Genomic DNA, 18,487 nt, shown 5'->3' on the forward strand with positions numbered 1-18,487 from the left:
CCATAAATCTGCTTGTGGTGTAAACCATTGTTAAAGTAGTGGAGAAATATATCATAGGAAACTTATATCAAGACTGTTAGTTCTGAAGGTGGCCACTTGACCCTTCCTATGAATACAAATTCTGCCAAAAAAAATGCTCAATTCTGCTTTCATGTTGGGTAGTTTTACACAACGTCCCAGCTGTACATTGAACCCTGCCTAGAGGCATATTTTCCAGGTGTCCTTCCATTGTAAGCATTTTGTATGTAATGAAGATCCAGGAATGGACAGAGGAGACATAGGGCATCATAATAGTGACCATAAAAGTACATCCACCCACAGAGTTTCACACACCATCACATAATGCTTGTTCCAGGACTAGAAAACCTGATGCATGTTCAACTTTTTAAACCTTGGCTCAGTGTCCTCCGTTTTTCTGCAAATATTGCAGCTCCTGTGGAAACTTCAAAGGACATCTACCACATGGATGCAGTATTTTACACCAAGAATACTTATACACTGGCCTGTGTCCCTTGAAATAGGATCTGTTATTTCTTTATCTAATGGCATTGTTTTGGAGAAAACTGTCTATTTAAATTATTGAGCCTCCGGGCCTCCTGAGCACATTACAGAAGCCCTTTCTGTCTCAGTCATCTGCTAATTATTGCACGCATCTGTTAAGCGTTACTACATGCCCTACATGCCCCTTCCCCCCCTCCCCTCCACAGCCAGAGAGCTGCTGACGTCGGGCGGAGGCAGGTGCTGCAGCATAGACATGAGCTCCTGAGGCTCATCTGCATCATTTTCAATGACAATTTTCTCCAAAAAAAGGCCATCAGAAGATAAAAAAAGAAAGGATCCTATTTAAGGGGACACACATCAGCGTAAGTGTGCTTGGTCTACAATCCAGGATCCATTTGGTAAATTTTGTTTAACGCTTAAAAAACTGGGAAGGCTGTTTTTGTGTTGTATACTCCCCTGAAAGAGAACTTGCCATTGAAATTAACCCACCACAAATAAATATTTAATTAAAAACTATGATTTATAAGCATTTCTCTTGCCCATAAATTGTTCCTTTACATGGCAGCAATGTCCAATGAAGACCTGCATATTAATTAGTTACTGCAGTGCCCTTCCTCCTTGTCCATGATTGACAGGTCTCAGTGCTATGATATGCTGCTTTATGGAACACTGAGAGAGAGCTCTGTTACATAATTGGGCACTAAAAGTCACGTGACCAGGGAGATGTCATTTAAGGTTCTTTTATATCTGCAACATTGACCCCATAGATCATGTGAAATCTCCATGGGTTTTTACTCCCCATGCTCCATGGAGGCATAGTGTATTTTATGTTATCAGATGCATGCATGATGTTGCAGATGTAACAGGTCCTTAAAAGACATCACCCTGGTCACATGACTGAAGTGGTGAATATTTATATGGGGCTTGGGACATCGGAAGGAGTAGATGGGAGGGGCTGGCCAAGTAGGACATGACCCCTCTGATGCCAGGTAATACAAGATAAAGTTGATTTTATGGTGAAACAATTTTCAGATAAAAGAAGGTTATCCGTTAGTTAAAAGGGCACTTTAGGAACCTGTCACTAACTGTATTTGGTAAATGTGATGAACGGTTTCCTTTAAAAAAGCAACAACTCTTTTTTTTCCCATTCACAGTGATGTATAAGTACTTGTTAGCTTTGGGACAAATTGTCTTGTTTTACTGGTACCATGTAAAATTCCATACAATGTACTGGAAAGCTGAGAAAAATTCCAAATGCTATAGTATTGCCAAAAAAGAAAATTGTGCAGTTTTCTCGTGTTCTTTGTTTTTACATCTTTCACTGTGAAGTCCAGATGATAAATCCCCTTTAAAAAAAATAATAATAATAATTTGCAAAAAAATTTCCCTGTACTGCAATTTTTATACATTATTCTATGCATCTGTGTAAGGTGTAGTTTTATGTGTGACAAGCTGACATTTTCTTTGATACCATTTTGGGAACTGTACAACCTTTTTTTACTGTTAATTCAAATTTAGTGGACGGAAAAATGGCGAAAATGCAGTAATTTGCCATATTAGTAAAGGGAAATCAAAATCAAGCTCCGATGAACCAGGGACACAAGATCCACAAATCCTGCAAATCCACCACATATAATTGATGTCCTTTAGTTGAGCATTCCAGATGTTAGCTTCTGGATGATGAGTGCACGCACATTTGAGCATGGTTGGGTAGCAGAAGATTACACTCACACTGAGCAGTGAAGTAGCACATGCCCACCGAGAGCAGGTGAAAGAGTAGGGACTATAATGTAAGGCATACCAAACTGAATACCATTAAAGAGCAGAATAAAGAGCTACTTTGTGAGGAAAGAGTCAAAGGACAGGTTCCTTTAAAGACCTATAGGGCATAGCAGAAACATAGCCATAAACATATAAATAACACAGTTATATACTTTTCTAATAAATAATGTTCCTAAAATTATTTTTGTAAATAAATCACCTACTCAATAGAAATAAAGGATGAAACAAATGCAGAAACATACTAAGCTATCTACATATACAAATATAGATATCACATGTGCACACATATACATGCAGACAGATGTTACAGATGTGACCCTGTCATGTTCCTACACTTTTTTATGTGGGAATTCTCTGTACTTCTCATGTTCATTTGAGGTGATTAATATTTTTAGTCTACACACATGCACCCATATATACAGGCAGACACACATGCAGACAGGCTACATGGACACAGATACATGGAGACAGACACACAACCATGAGGGCACACACAGATACTAACAGACATACATGCAGGCAGACACCCACATACATGTAGACAGACACAGATACATGCAGACTATACACATGCAGGCAGACACATACATACATGCAGGCAAAGGCAGACACAGATAGCTCCCAACTAGATTCAGCAGGACAGTCTTGGTTTTTGGGCACAGTTGGGGGAATGTTCTGTGCTGTCATGCAATGTCCCACCTCCTTGTGTCCACCCCGACACTATAGAGGTACAGAGCAGAGACCAACAGGCGGGACCAGCTCCTGCTGCCTCCTCTCTGTTTTAAGAAAATAACTTCACTTACCTTGCTATCGTTCCCTCGCATTTATTCTTCCTTCTCTCCGTTTGGCTCAGAGATAACGAGGGGAGGGGCTAAGGTCAAATGGGCCCACCCTAAGGTAAGTAGGGTTTTATTTTAATAACCAGAAGGGGAGAGAGACCACAATAATTGAGGATGGAGGAAAGGGACCACAATATTCAGAGGATGGTGGTGGACAGGGCCACTATATGATGGAGGGGGGAGGCAACATTATGAGGGGGGATGGAGGAAAAGGGGCTACAGGAGGAGGCTGGAGGACAGGAGGCTGGAAGACACAAAGCTAAAGGGGAGGCTATAGGAAGGAGGTGGCTGGAGGAGAGTAGGCTACAGGGGGAGGCTGGAGGAAGGAGGTGGCTGGAGGAAAGGAGGCTACAGGTGGAGGCTGGTGGATAGAAAGCTGATGGAGGAGGCTGGAGAACAGGAGGCCACAGGAGGAAGCTTGAAGACAGGAGGAGGCTGGAGGACAGAAGGCTATAAGAGAAGTCTGGAGGACAGGAGGCTACAGGAGGAGTCTGAATTGCAGGAGGAGTCTTGATTACAGGAGGCTAAAGGAGGAGTCAGGAAGACAGGAGGCTGCAGGAGAAGGTATAAGTACTGGAGACCACAAACGAGGATGGAGCATGGGTCAAATTTATACTATGCTTGCTGGTGAAGCAAGAGGCATGGTTCAGAAAAAAGGGCCTTTCCCACCTCTTTCTCTCACGCAAAAGTTGGGAAGTATGGATACATGCAAGGCTGGAGGACAGGAGGCTACAGGAAGAGGCTGGAGAACAGGAAGCTACAGGAGGAGGAGGCTGGAGGACAGGAGGCTACAAGAAGAGGCTGGAGGACAGGTGGCCACAGTATGAGGGAGGATGCAGGACAGTTTGATATTATACTATGTTTGCAGGAGGAGAAATTGGGGCGTGGTTTAGAAAAATAGGTCGAAATGATACTATGCTTGCGGGTGGGGCTATAGGCTTGTTTTAGAAAAAAGGGGGTGGGACTTTTCCCACTCTGCTCTTTTCCTTCCCCTCTTCATCCAATTCCTGAGCTATTACAGGTTTCAGGTTTCTCTTTAGCTCCAAGTAAAGGGGTGATGGGGGAAGGTGTTAATATTTAGGGGCACATTTACTGACCAGGTCCGCTAGAGTTCACCGAAAGTGCATAATGCACTGTGCGTGATTCACTAAGATGCTCCCGATATCCTGCATGTGTTGCTTCCCCGCTCAGGTCCGATGGAGTTCACCTTCTTCTTCCTATGAAAGTTAATTTGAAAGTTAAATCCCGTGATCAGTCCGAATCAGTCAGATCATCCGACGGCTCGCCCCCGATTTCTGTCACATGAAAGCTATGCCTAAAACTGATCACGTGCAACACAATTCCAGCAGAAACCCCTGTTAAATAGCTGTCAAAGTTGTGCAAACCCCGAAAACGGCACACAGTCCAACGAAAGTGTGATCCATGACCCTTAGTAAATAAGCTAAGCAAAGAACACTAAGCCTATGGGCACTTGAAAACTCTAAATTTTTCAGAAACCCATGCCTGTAATTTGCTGACAGTGGATGCCTCTTTCTTTCCTTTGTCCGAGTTAAGATGATGGGGGAGGAACAGTGCAGGATATAGCTCTTCTGCAGTCCTCCTAGTGACCTGATGGCAGTGATGTAAGAAAGATGTGCAGAGCTGCTGTGATATGCTCCGCAGCGCGGGTGGGCCCCCTAGCAGCACAGCATTTACCCAGGTATGCCAGATGCTGGCGCCGCCCCTGGTGTACTATATCTCCTATGCTGAATCAATCAATATGACCCATACCTCAAAAGATTTTTTTTCCATCAAAGAGGGACGGAAGACACATCAAAGAAATTTATTTTTGCTCTAAGCCACACCATTACTTTGTTTCCACCTACTGTCTGCATCATCACTGTATGCATACACTATTGGTTCCAGGACACCCCGGAACAGCTGGACAGAGTCCGAAATCCAAGAATACCCCATTGGATCGGGGACGGTTGACATATATGAAGACCTGTGAGAAGATCTTGATAGGGAGGAGTCGAACTCCAGCTCTAAGATGCAGTGTCTCATAGACTGCTCTGTCTCTGATGTTATAGGTATTTGTACTTAGAAAAATTAGAAAAATTATTAGACAGTAATTTATATGTATATTTTTTCATGTTAGGGACACTTTCCTTTTAGGCCTCAGCAATAGCTCACTTATCTCACTTATAAATATCTCAGTGACCTCTAACTTACAGTTGTTATTTACATGAGATCTGGAAGACTCATGAGCAAAAGTGAACTCGAGAGCTGAGGGCATTTTATGAGCATAGCTCACCTCGTGTGAGGCGTTGGAGTAGGCCTCTACATGATCAGATTTCTTCAATATGTTTGTTCCTCTCTTCTGCGGAATATGTTTGTTCCTCTCTTCTGCGGTCTGGTTACCTGAGCCAGCAGCTATCATATGTCACATGTCCCCCTGACACCACACACCACAGAGGAAACTCATGTCAACACAGGGGCAGAAGTATTTTGGCTTTCTAACAAATTACTACTAATAACATTACACTGTAAGCTCTTAAATATTGATTGTAATTGATAGTTATCTATCTATCTATCTATCTATCTATCTATCTATCTATCTATCTATCTATCTATCTATCTATCTATCTATCCATCCATATCTAGCAGTGTGGCCCCTTATCTCCACACCAGTTATAAACCAGTCAGTGAATACTACAAGCTATAACTTTTTTATTTTTCTGTCACTAAAGTTTCAAGGGTTTTTTCCCCAGGACAAAATAACTTTTTGCATCATCACCTTCTAGGTGCCATAACTACATGTCCACTACCCAATGGGGAGCATTTATTATTGACTTTCAAATGGAAAACTGGCAGATTTTTTTCCATCTTGCTGTGCCTGTTACCTATTTATGAAGTGCCTGCACTACAATATAGTGGTTTTCCGACACTCACAAATTGTTCTTTTTTTGGGTGCAAAATTATGGTACCACTTGTGAATCACCTTTTCTGCTCGTTATGTGGTGCAACCTTTGGTAAAAAATGTGATCTACAGAGTTCTATTTCACCTTAATGAATGGGAAGACAGTGCTAACCCTTTTTCTTTGTGTGCTATTAATTGATATTAATAAATGCCTGCCTATGTGTTCCCTGCCCAGCATTCATTACTAATTCCAAGACCCTCCAACCCATTATAAAAATGTAAAAAATCCCATAAAACCACTGACAGCAACACTAAAACCTAATTAGGATGGGCCTGCATTCCCCATCATACTCGTGACCCTTTCTAACAGATCACATACAACTACTGCAACGGATACCCCAAACCACTTCTCGGGCTGTGCCTTTCTTGCCACCTCCTTTGCCATACTGAGGTCTAGCCTCCCTTATGTATTGATCAGTAGGAGTTCTAGAGTTAGAATGTATATTAACCCCTTCAGGACGTAGCCTGTTTATACGTTAAGGCTCAGTCCTTTTTAAAAAATCTGAACAGTGTCTCTTCCTGTGGTAAAAACTTTTCAACACTTTAACATATATTTCTGTGATTTTAAAAGTGTTTTCTTGTGAGACATTGGAGTTCATGTTAGTAGTATAATTTCTCTGATCAGTTACTTTTTGGGGGGGTAAAAATTCAATAATTTTGAAAAAAAATTCAATTTTCAGGTTTGAAATGTTTCATTTTAGACAAAAATTCATTACACAATCTTTTTGTAAGAAACCTTTTGCCATTTGGCCTCTTTATATTTCCATAATTTGTTGTATGTTTCCTTTTTTTAACGGATGATAGAAGGTTTATATTTTTCAAAACAAGTTCTTAAATTTTAAAATTTGAAAAACACAAAATTTTTGGTGAGCCAATTTATTTTGGTAGTGCCCTATAAAGGCTTATGTACTATAAACCCCCACAAGTAACATAATTTTATGAACCTTACATCTGAAACTATTCAAATCAGAAACGCCGAGAAGTGAGACCATTTTTGAAACTACACCCCTCAAAGAATTTATCTGTGGTTGTGGTGAGCATTTTAACCCACAACAAGCTGGTCAAAATATAATACACAGTGTATGGTGCAGAGTAAAAATGTACAAATGGCGCACAGCAGGTCTCAGGAGGGAATGGTCGTAATTTAGCTTTTTGGACTCCGATTTCACTAGATTGGTGTTAAAGTTGCCCCTGAGGTACCAGTACAATAGAAACCGCCAATAAGTGACCCCATTTTGGAAAAGACACCCCTCCAAAGAATGTATCTAGGGTTGTATGAGCAACCCCTAAGATGCTGGCTCAAATGTAATACAAAGTGAATGGTGCAGAGTAAAAATTGCATTGTTTTCATAAATGTGCCATTGTAGTGACAAATGGTTACACGCAATGCATCAGGTGCGCTGGTGTCAAGGGGTTAATGACCTATATAAAGCAGTAACAAGGTATTCATGGCCAGTTATTCATCCTGTAAAAAAATATATTCTTTATAATTTAAGGTTAATCATACTTTAAAAATAAATTCTGTAACCTTGTTATTTTATTTTCAGATACTTAACCTTAGCAATGGTACAGGGAATGTATGAGAGCACATGCTTTCTCATCCCCGCATATTGCAGATATTTATATGCACAGTTGCTCATGCTGATGATTCCTGCTTTCCTAGATGGGAATAGCTGAAATTCCGAGTTATGTTTATCATAATGTATAACTGATGATTTGTTGCTTAAAGAGGATTAGTGACCCCATGTGGGCAAATCTGGTAACTTTGAGCTAGAGTTTATCTACTACATGCATCCGTCCCTTATCTAGTGTCTTGTCGCAAACTCCTCACAAGGACAGGGCCTGCAAGTGCTCCAAGTGCTTTATATGAATGAAAAGGGACTTAGACTTGGGAGCATCTACAGGCCCTCCACTACTGTTCCTATTATGTGAAGCACACATTATAACACTTCCAAGTGAAGATATAAGCTTTTAAAGGTTTAGAGAAGTCTAAGCAGATTTACATTACTGGTCAAAGTAATGAAAAGTAGTTTCTTTTAGTCAGTAACCCTAACTAACAGAAAAAATTGAGCGCATTGGGCTGAGGTCAGGCAATCTGAAACTTAGCTATTCAGATAGACCTGGAAAAACACTTCCTAGAGCTCAGGTCTGAATTTCTCCAGTTGGGCTACAGACCAAAAGTGACTGATAACCAAATAAGTAAAGCAGCAGTCATCAACATAGATGATTTACTCACATATAAGGAGACCCCACAAGAGGCCAGAGTACCCCTAGTAGTCACTTACAGCCCACAACTGGAGATCCTACGTCACATTGCCAAGGAACTCCAACCGATTCTCCATAAATTACAAGACTAAAAGAAATATTTCCAGTCCCTCCTCTCCTGTCCTTCCGGCAACCACCAAACCTGAAACAACTGGTTGTCCGGAGTGCCCTGAGACCTCCATCAGAAAATGGTACCTCACCCTGCCTGCAAAGCAGGTGTAAAACATGCCCGCACATTCGCACAGGTGACCAGGTACCTGTACCTCAATCACAGCAGGTACATCAGATCAAGGGAACCTTTTCCTGCAGGTCTTCTAATGTGGTTTACCTTATTATGTGTCAGCAGTGTCCAACCACAGGCCTTTATGTTGGGAAAACAGTTCAGAGACTTCGTCAACGTATGAACTATCACAGAGCTGATATTAAAAATGAAAGGAAAGATCTGCCAGTGGACGCACATTTCTCCAGAGAGGACCACACTATGGAAGACTTGCAGATTACTATTTTAATGGGAGTATAAATTAATGAGGAGATTCAACACCTTGCAAAGTGGTCTTAACATTCATGACCTTCTACCTCTGACCTGGAGGCCACAAGCAGATAAGAGCCAGGGCTCTTGTGTCTCGCCTCATAGGCTTTTAATGTTTTTATTGCCGTCCCGTCGTAAATAAGATGTCCCTGTATTTATCAATCTGTTGTTTTAGAGGTTTTTTTTAATATCCTTTGGTGAATTTTCTGTTTCATGCATAACATCATGTCTGACGAAGAGAACTAGTATTCTCGAAAGCTCACCATTAGAGATGAGCAAGCACTAAAATGCTCAAGTGCTCGTTACTCGGGTCGAACTTTTCCTGATGCTCGAGCACTCATATCGAAAAATGAACCCCATTGAAGTCAATGGGAGACTCGAGCATTTTTCACTGAAAGAACACATTGAAAGAACACTAAAGAAGAACATATTGCAGATTTTTGCAGATGTTTTCAATGAAAGAACACATTGCAGATGTTCTGAACATCTGCTAACTTATCAGAAGACACGTGGGCCGAACAATAGTATATGAAGAACAATATGTGTGAAGAATACATTGCAGTTGTTTCCATACATCTGCAATGTGTTCTTCACATACTATTGTGAAGAACACCATTCGGCGCGCGTGTCTTCCGTTAGTTAGCGGATGTTCGGAACATCTGCAATGTGTTCTTCACTGGGTTGGACTGTTGGTCCTGCTCCAGCCCGCTCCGCTCCAGCCTCCTCTCCTCCATGTGTTCCGTTTCGCTCCAGCCCCCGCTCCGCTCCTCCATGCCTACTCCAGCCCCGCTCCTCCATGCCCGCTCCAGCCACCGCTCCGCTCCTCCATGCCCGCTCCAGCCACCGCTCCACTCCTCCATGCCCGCTCCAGCCCCGCTCTGCTCCTCCATGCCTGCTCCAGCCCCGCTCCTCCATGCCCGCTCCAGCAAATGCGATCACAAGTCATTACCAGTTTCTTGTTGCATCTTGTCGCGGTTTTGCTCGCCGTGGCATGGAGAAGCTCATTGGAAATGAAATGTTTATTTTTGAAGTAGGGGATTAATCAATGCACGGAATGCGCTGTATAACAAGAAAATGAACGGCTGCGGAGCTTCTCGTACGATTAAAGCTTATTTCCTTCTAAAAAAAATCCCCTGGAAATCTAAACCTCTGAATCGTCTTCTTGTGTTTTGGGTAACAATCAGTGACCAGAGCAGCTGTTACCTAGTTTTCTACAGACTTCAAATCCAGAAAGTTATATATAGTCACATTTATATGCGATATACTCCTCCACTGTTCGGCGCTCGTGTCTTCGGCTAAGTTAGCAGATGTTCGTAACATCTGCAATGTGTTCTTCACTGTGTTCTTTCACTGTGTTCTTCACTTATCAATCATACCTCACAATGGGAGATTTTGTGTGATGACTACATAACTTGATGATGCTGTATTCCGCCACAAGACTAATTAAGGTAAATTTGTATATGAAGCAGAACGCATAAATGGCCATAAAAACTAGTAGTTTTAATATCTGAATAAGCAGTCATGTGGGCGGCTGTTTGTATTGTTTTCTTTCTGATTTTGCAATCGAAAGAAAGTGCAAACTGCCTGCACATTTATTTATGAAGTATCTGCGTCAGTTTTGGGTTGTGGCTGCACTCTGTCCGCTGCGCTACAAAATCCTGCACACTTAGGAGCATTCCAGTGCCAATTAGGACCGTGCGGCCCATTTATTATTACAACTCGTTAGACTTAGTGCATCAGAAACTGGTTATGCCAGATTATTGAAGACTGTGGTTACATTTACTTACCCGGTCCAGTCGCGATCCAGCGGCGGGTTCTCCGACACTGATTCGGGTCCGGCCAGGATTTACTAAGGTCCGTGATCCGATATCCACTAGGTGTCACTGCTGCGCTGAGGTCCGCTAGAGTTCACCGGAGTTCACCTTCTATTTCTTGGTGCAGGTAAGTGTCAAGCGGCCTTTTTTTTTAAAAAAATACCACGGTTTTTCCGAATCCATCGGGTTTTCTGACGGCCATGCCCCCGATTTCCGTTGCATGCAAACTGGCGCGATTGCACCGAAATCCGATCGCGTGCGCCAAAATCCTGGCAGAATTGGGCGCATATCGGAAATTGTTGGGATACCCGATGGATTCATGCGATTCGGACCCTTAGTAAATGAGCCCCTCTGCGTTGGTCTTCAAGAATCTGGTGCACTCTGCACTTTAGTGAGGCAAACTGCACACAAAAATGGAAATTAGTTACAAAAATGTTGGAATGAAAAAAAAAGGCAATATGATATGTTTGGCAGATTGCTAGGTTACGGCTTATTCTGCATTTAGAGTACTGTGCCATCATCTGACTTATAGCTACAGTGACCATAAACAACTGCTTTGTACCTAAAAAGGGTGTGACTCTACCATAAAATTACAGTGAATTAACCGGTTCGCGACCGCCCGCCGTGTATTTACAGCGGTGGTCGGGTCGCGCTGCATGGAGAGGGCTCACGGGCTGAGCCCTCTCCATAGCCAGTAAGTCTTTGCTTCACAGCGATGGCCTCAAACAGATAGCGGCGATCCATCTCCATGGTAGCCTCGGGTCTTCCGAAGACCCGAGGCTATTTCGTTTTAACCCCTTCATTACAATGTGCTGATAGCAAATTGTAATGAACGAGGAAGAAAATCCCCATATACTGCCATACTGTAGTATGGCAGTATATGATAGGATCGATCAGACAACCTAGGGTTAAAGTACCCTAGGGAGTCTGAAAAATAGTATAAATAAAAATAAAAAAAAGTTTAAAAAAAAAAATTATAATAAAAAAACCTAAAATTTCAAATCACCCCCCTTTCCCTAGAACTGACATAAATATAAATAAACAGTAAAAATCATAAACACATCAGGTATCGACGCGTCTGAAAATGCCCGATCTATCATAATATGATAACGGTTTTTCAATGCGTTTAACCCCGTAACGGAAAATAGCGCCCAAAGTCTAAAAAAATCTATAAAAAGTGATCAAAAGGTCGTACAGTCCTAAAAATGATATCATTGAAAATATTATCAAATTTCGCAAAAAATGACACCACCCACAGCTCCGTACACCAAAGTGTAAAAAAGTTATTAGCACCAGAAGTTGGCAAAATCAAAAAAATAATTTTTGTACAGGAGGTTTTAATTTTTGTAAATGTATGAAAACATTATAAATAGAGATGAGCGAGCACTAAAATGCTCGGGTACTCGTTATTCGAGACGAACTTTTCCCGATGCTCGAGTGCTCGTTTCGAGTAACGAGCCCCATTGAAGTCAATGGGAGACTCGAGCATTTTTCAAGGGGACCAAGGCTCTGCACAGGGAAGCTTGGCCAAACACCTGGGAACCTCAGAAAAGGATGGAAACACCACGGAAATGGACAGGAAACAGCAGGGGCAGCATGCATGGATGCCTCTGAGGCTGCTTAATCGCACCATTATGCCAAAATTATGGGCAACAGCATGGCCATGACAGAGTGACCGAATGAGGCTAGATAGCATCTAAAACATCCAATAATTGACCCTGACACTATAGGGGACGGCATGCAGAGGCAGCGGCAGGCTAGAGAGTGGCATGGCAACATACCCTAAATGGACTCAGGCTTCAAACCAATGGGTGGCAGAGAGGAACCAAAGGAGGTGAGCAAGAAGCGCTCAAATAATATCGGTACATGATAAAAGTTTGCCAGTATATTTTGTGGATTACACAGCAGGGTGGCGACAAAGTTAACATGCAAGCCATGAAAACAATCCAAAATTCTGCCTGACACAGCTCGTTTGATAAGGGGACCATGTATGGAGGCAGTGAACTAGTAGTAGATTAAAGGTGCTGCAGTTAAAACTATGTTAGTTGGATCTTGGCATGGAGCTGGCGCTCCGCTGCCAGGCGAGCTTTTGCCAATCCAAGCCCCTGTCTCTAGGCTACTCCCCAAACAGCACTTCTAAGAACCTTTTGTATAAGATCAAGTGTAGTAGCGTTCTTATAAGTTTGGGATATGGCGGGTGAGGGGAATGTAAACATCTGCGCAAGAAGCGCTGAAATAATATCCGTAAATGAAAAAAGTTTTCCAGTATATTTTGTGGCTTACACAGCACGGTGGCGACAAAGTTAACAAGTTTGATGCGGAATGCCCTGTAATAGCTCTTGGGCGGTGTGCCTTTTATCACCTAGGCTCAGCAGTTTGAGCACCGCCTGCTGTCGCTTAGCGACGGCACTGCTGCTGTGCCTAGAGCTACCGACTGATGGCGCCATGCCCACGGATGGTAATTCGGAGGAGGAGGAGGAGGAGGAGGAGGGGTGGGAGAAGGAGGAGGCATAGTAGGCCTGAAACACCTGGACCGAGGTAGGCCCCGCAATCCTCTGCGTCGGCAGTATATGACCAGCCCCAGGGTCAGACTCGGTCCCAGCCTGCACCAAGTTAAGTGTAGTAGCGTTCTTATAAGTTTGGAATATGGCGGGTGAGGGGAATGTAAACAGATGCGCAAGAAGCGCTGAAATAATATCCGTAAATGGTAAAAGTTTGCCAGTATATTTTGAGGATTACACAGCAGGGTGGCGACAAAGTTAACAAGTTTGTTGTGGAAGCCATGAAAACAACCCAAAATTCTGCCTGACACAGCACGTTTGATAAGGCGGCCATGTATGGAGGCAGTGAACTAGTAGTAGATTAAAGGTGCTGCAGTTAAAACTATGTTAGTTGGTTCTTGGCATGGAGCTGGCGCTCCGCTGCCAGGCGAGCTTCCGCCAATCCAAGCCCCTGTCTCTAGGCTACTCCCCAAACAGCACTTCTAAGAACCTTTTGTATAAGATCAAGTGTAGTAGCGTTCTTATAAGTTTAGGATATGGCGGGTGAGGGGAATGTAAACAGATGCGCAAGAAGCGCTGAAATAATATCCGTAAATGGTAAAAGTTTGCCAGTGTATTTTGTGGATAACACAGCAGGGTGGCGACAAAGTTAACAACTTTGATGTGGAATCCATGAAAACAACCCAAATTTCGGCCTGACACACCTCGTTTGATAAAGGGACGATGTATGGAGGCAGCTATATGGACGACTTTTGGAGGTAGCAATGGAGACAACGTGTGGAGGCTGCTATGGAGACAATTCAATTTGGATAGTGCCTGTATGTGGCAGTCCAAAAAAGTTTTCAAACCAGAGGAGCAGGTAGGTGGCCCTCCAGAAAAATGGAATAGATTGAGTGCCTGTATGTGGCAGTCCAAAAAAGTTTTCAAACCAGAGGAGCAGGTAGGTGGCCCTCCATAAAAATGGAATAGATTGAGTGCCTGTATGTGGCAGTCCAAAAAAGTTTTCAAACCAGAGGAGCAGGTAGGTGGCCCTCCATAAAAATGGAATAGATTGAGTGCCTGTATGTGGCAGTCCAAAAAAGTTTTCAAACCAGAGGAGCAGGTAGGTGGCCCTCCAGAAAAATGGAATAGATTGAGTGCCTGTATGTGGCAGTCCAAAAAAGTTTTCAAACCAGAGGAGCAGGTAGGTGGCCCTCCATAAAAATGGAATAGATTGAGTGCCTGTATGTGGCAGTCCAAAAAAGTTTTCAAACCAGAGGAGCAGGTAGGTGGCCCTCCATAAAAATGGAATAGATTGAGTGCCTGTATGTGGCAGTCCAAAAAAGTTTTCAAACCAGAGGAGCAGGTAGGTGGCCCTCCAGAAAAATGGAATAGATTGAGTGCCTGTATGTGGCAGTCCAAAAAAGTTTTCAAACCAGAGGAGCAGGTAGGTGGCCCTCCATAAAAATGGAATAGATTGAGTGCCTGTATGTGGCAGTCCAAAAAAGTTTTCAAACCAGAGGAGCAGGTAGGTGGCCCTCCATAAAAATAGAATAGATTGAGTGCCTGTATGTGGCAGTCCAAAAAAGTTTTCAAACCAGAGGAGCAGGTAGGTGGCCCTCCATAAAAATGGAATAGATTGAGTGCCTGTATGTGGCAGTCCAAAAAAGTTTTCAAACCAGAGGAGCAGGTAGGTGGCCCTCCATAAAAATGGAATAGATTGAGTGCCTGTATGTGGCAGTCCAAAAAAGTTTTCAAACCAGAGGAGCAGGTAGGTGGCCCTCCATAAAAATGGAATAGATTGAGTGCCTGTATGTGGCAGTCCAAAAAAGTTTTCAAACCAGAGGAGCAGGTAGGTGGCCCTCCATAAAAATGGAATAGATTGAGTGCCTGTATGTGGCAGTCCAAAAAAGTTTTCAAACCAGAGGAGCAGGTAGGTGGCCCTCCATAAAAATGGAATAGATTGAGTGCCTGTATGTGGCAGTCCAAAAAAGTTTTCAAACCAGAGGAGCAGGTAGGTGGCCCTCCATAAAAATGGAATAGATTGAGTGCCTGTATGTGGCAGTCCAAAAAAGTTTTCAAACCAGAGGAGCAGGTAGGTGGCCCTCCAGAAAAATTGAATAGATTGAGTGCCTGTATGTGGCACTCCCAAAAATTGTTTAAAACAGAGGAACGGGTCGGTGGCCCTCCATAAAAATTAAATGCATAAAGTACTATAGCTAGAGCCAGTGGGCCCTGTAAAAAAATAGCCAGTTTCCTCTGCTTTACTGTACAAAGAGGAGGAGAAGGAGGAAAATGAGGAGGAGGAGGAGTGGATAAATTATTCAGGTTGAGCTTCCTTCACCTGGTGGAGATTGGAAATTAGGAGAAATCCAGGCTTTATTCATCTTGATAAGCGTCAGCCTGTCAGCGCTGTCAGTCTACAGGCGTGTACGCTTATCGGTGATGATGCCACCAGCTGCACTGAAAACCCGCTCGGACAAGACGCTAGCGGCAGGGCAGGCAAGAACCTCCAAGGCGTACAGCGCCAGTTCGTGCCACATGTCCAGCTTTGAAACCCAGTAGTTGTAGGGAGCTGTGTGATCATTTAGGACGATGGTATGGTCAGCTACGTACTCCCTCACCATCTTTCTGTAAAGATCAGCCCTACTCTGCCGAGACTGGGGACAGGTGACAGTGTCTTGCTGGGGTGACATAAAGCTGGCAAAAGCCTTGTAAAGCATACCCTTGCCAGTGCTGGACAAGCTGTCTGCTCGCCTACTCTCCCTCGCTACTTGTCCCGCAGAACTACGCACTCTGCCGCTAGCGCTGTCAGAAGGGAAATACTGTTTCAGCTTGTGCACCAGGGCCTGCTGGTATTCATGCATTCTCACACTCCTTTCCTCTCCAGGGATGAGAGTGGAAAGATTTTGCTTGTACCGTGGGTCCAGGAGAGTGAACACCCAGTAATCGGTGCTGGAATAAATTCTTTGAACGCGAGGGTCACGGGATAGGCAGCCTAGCATGAAATCTGCCATATGCGCCAGAGTACCAACGCGTAAGAATTCACTCCCCTCACTGGCCTGACTGTCCATTTCCTCCTCCTCCAACTCCTCCAACTCCTCTTCTTCTGCCCATACATGCTCAACAGTGAAGGACTCAACAATGCTCTCCTCTTGTGTCTCGCCAACATTCTCCTCCTCTTCCTCCTCATCCTCCTCCACCTCCTCCGATATGCGCTGAGAAACAGACCTAAGGGTGCTTTGGCTATCAACAAGGGAATCTTCTTCCCCCGTCTCTTGTGAGGAGCGCAAAGGTTCCGACTTCATGCTGACCAGAGAGTTTTTCAACAGGCCAAGCAGCGGGATGGTGAGGCTGATGATGGCGGCATCGCCACTGACCATCTGTGTTGACTCCTCAAAGTTACTCAGCACCTGACAGATATCAGACATCCACGTCCACTCCTCATTGTAGACTTGAGGAAGCTGATTGACCTGACTACCAGTTCTGGTGGAAGTTGACATCTGGCAGTCTACAATCGCTCTGCGCTGCTGGTAAACTCTGGATAACATGGTTAATGTTGAATTCCACTTTGTGGGCACGTCGCACAACAGTCGGTGAGCGGGCAGTTGGAGGCGGCGCTGCGCTGCCCTTAGAGTCGCAGCATCTGTGCTGGACTTCCTGAAATGCGCACAGATGCGGCGCACCTTCGTGAGCAAATCAGACAGATTGGGGTATGTCTTGAGGAAACGCTGAACTATCAGATTTAACACATGGGCCAGGCATGGCATATGTGTCAGTCTGCCGAGTTGCAGAGCCGCCACCAGGTTACGGCCGTTGTCACACACAACCATGCCTGGCTTCAGGTTCAGCGGTGCCAGCCACAGATCAGTCTGCGCCGTGATGCCCTGTAATAGTTCTTGGGCGGTGTGCCTTTTATCGCCTAGGCTCAGCAGTTTCAGCACTGCCTGCTGTCGCTTAGCGACGGCACTGCTGCTGTGCCTAGAGCTACCGACTGATGGCGCCATGCCCACGGATGGTCGTTCGGAGGAGGAGGTGGAGGAGGGGTGGGAGGAGGAGGAGGCATAGTAGGCCTGAAACACCTGGACCGAGGTAGGCCCCGCAATCCTCGGCGTCGGCAGTATATGACCAGCCGCAGGGTCAGACTCGGTCCCAGCCTCCACCAAGTTAACCCAATGTGCCGTTAGCAATATATAGTGGCCCTGCCCGGCAGCACTCGTCCACGTGTCCGTGGTCAGGTGGACCTTGTCAGAAACAGCGTTGGTCAGGGCACGGATTATGTTGTCTGACACGTGCTGGTGCAGGGCTGGGACGGCACATCGGGAAAAGTAGTGGCGGCTGGGGATCGAATACCGAGGGGCGGCCGCCGCCATGAGGCTGCGAAAGGCCTCGGTCTCTACTAGCCTATAGGGCAGCATCTCCAGGCTTAGCAATCTGGAGATGTGCACATTAAGGGCTTGGGCGTGTGGGTGGGAGCAGGTAGGTGGCCCTCCATAAAAATGGAATAGATTGAGTGCCTGTATGTGGCAGTCCAAAAAAGTTTTCAAACCAGAGGAGCAGGTAGGTGGCCCTCCATAAAAATGGAATAGATTGAGTGCCTGTATGTGGCAGTCCAAAAAAGTTTTCAAACCAGAGGAGCAGGTAGGTGGCCCTCCAGAAAAATGGAATAGATTGAGTGCCTGTATGTGGCAGTCCAAAAAAGTTTTCAAACCAGAGGAGCAGGTAGGTGGCCCTCCATAAAAATGGAATAGATTGAGTGCCTGTATGTGGCAGTCCAAAAAAGTTTTCAAACCAGAGGAGCAGGTAGGTGGCCCTCCATAAAAATAGAATAGATTGAGTGCCTGTATGTGGCAGTCCAAAAAAGTTTTCAAACCAGAGGAGCAGGTAGGTGGCCCTCCATAAAAATGGAATAGATTGAGTGCCTGTATGTGGCAGTCCAAAAAAGTTTTCAAACCAGAGGAGCAGGTAGGTGGCCCTCCATAAAAATGGAATAGATTGAGTGCCTGTATGTGGCAGTCCAAAAAAGTTTTCAAACCAGAGGAGCAGGTAGGTGGCCCTCCATAAAAATGGAATAGATTGAGTGCCTGTATGTGGCAGTCCAAAAAAGTTTTCAAACCAGAGGAGCAGGTAGGTGGCCCTCCATAAAAATGGAATAGATTGAGTGCCTGTATGTGGCAGTCCAAAAAAGTTTTCAAACCAGAGGAGCAGGTAGGTGGCCCTCCATAAAAATGGAATAGATTGAGTGCCTGTATGGGGCAGTCCAAAAAAGTTTTCAAACCAGAGGAGCAGGTAGGTGGCCCTCCAGAAAAATTGAATAG

The 18,487-nt window shown here is 44.3% G+C and overlaps 1 long non-coding RNA gene across 1 annotated transcript in view; it reads right to left on the bottom strand.

Annotated features, from left to right (window-relative positions):
* Nucleotides 1-1,567: 1,567 nt before the first annotated feature.
* LOC140065812 (uncharacterized) overlaps nucleotides 1,568-18,487 on the bottom strand; it is a 38,425-nt gene continuing 21,505 nt past the window's right edge. Inside the window, exons 2-3 of the long non-coding RNA XR_011848063.1 lie at nucleotides 4,220-4,339; nucleotides 1,568-1,847 (exon numbers count right to left, since the gene is read on the bottom strand). This is a non-coding gene — a long non-coding RNA (uncharacterized lncRNA). The remainder of the gene's footprint in view (nucleotides 1,848-4,219; nucleotides 4,340-18,487) is intronic.

This window comes from Engystomops pustulosus, chromosome 6 (assembly GCF_040894005.1).
Source record: "Engystomops pustulosus chromosome 6, aEngPut4.maternal, whole genome shotgun sequence".
NCBI classification, from domain to species: domain Eukaryota; kingdom Metazoa; phylum Chordata; class Amphibia; order Anura; family Leptodactylidae; genus Engystomops; species Engystomops pustulosus.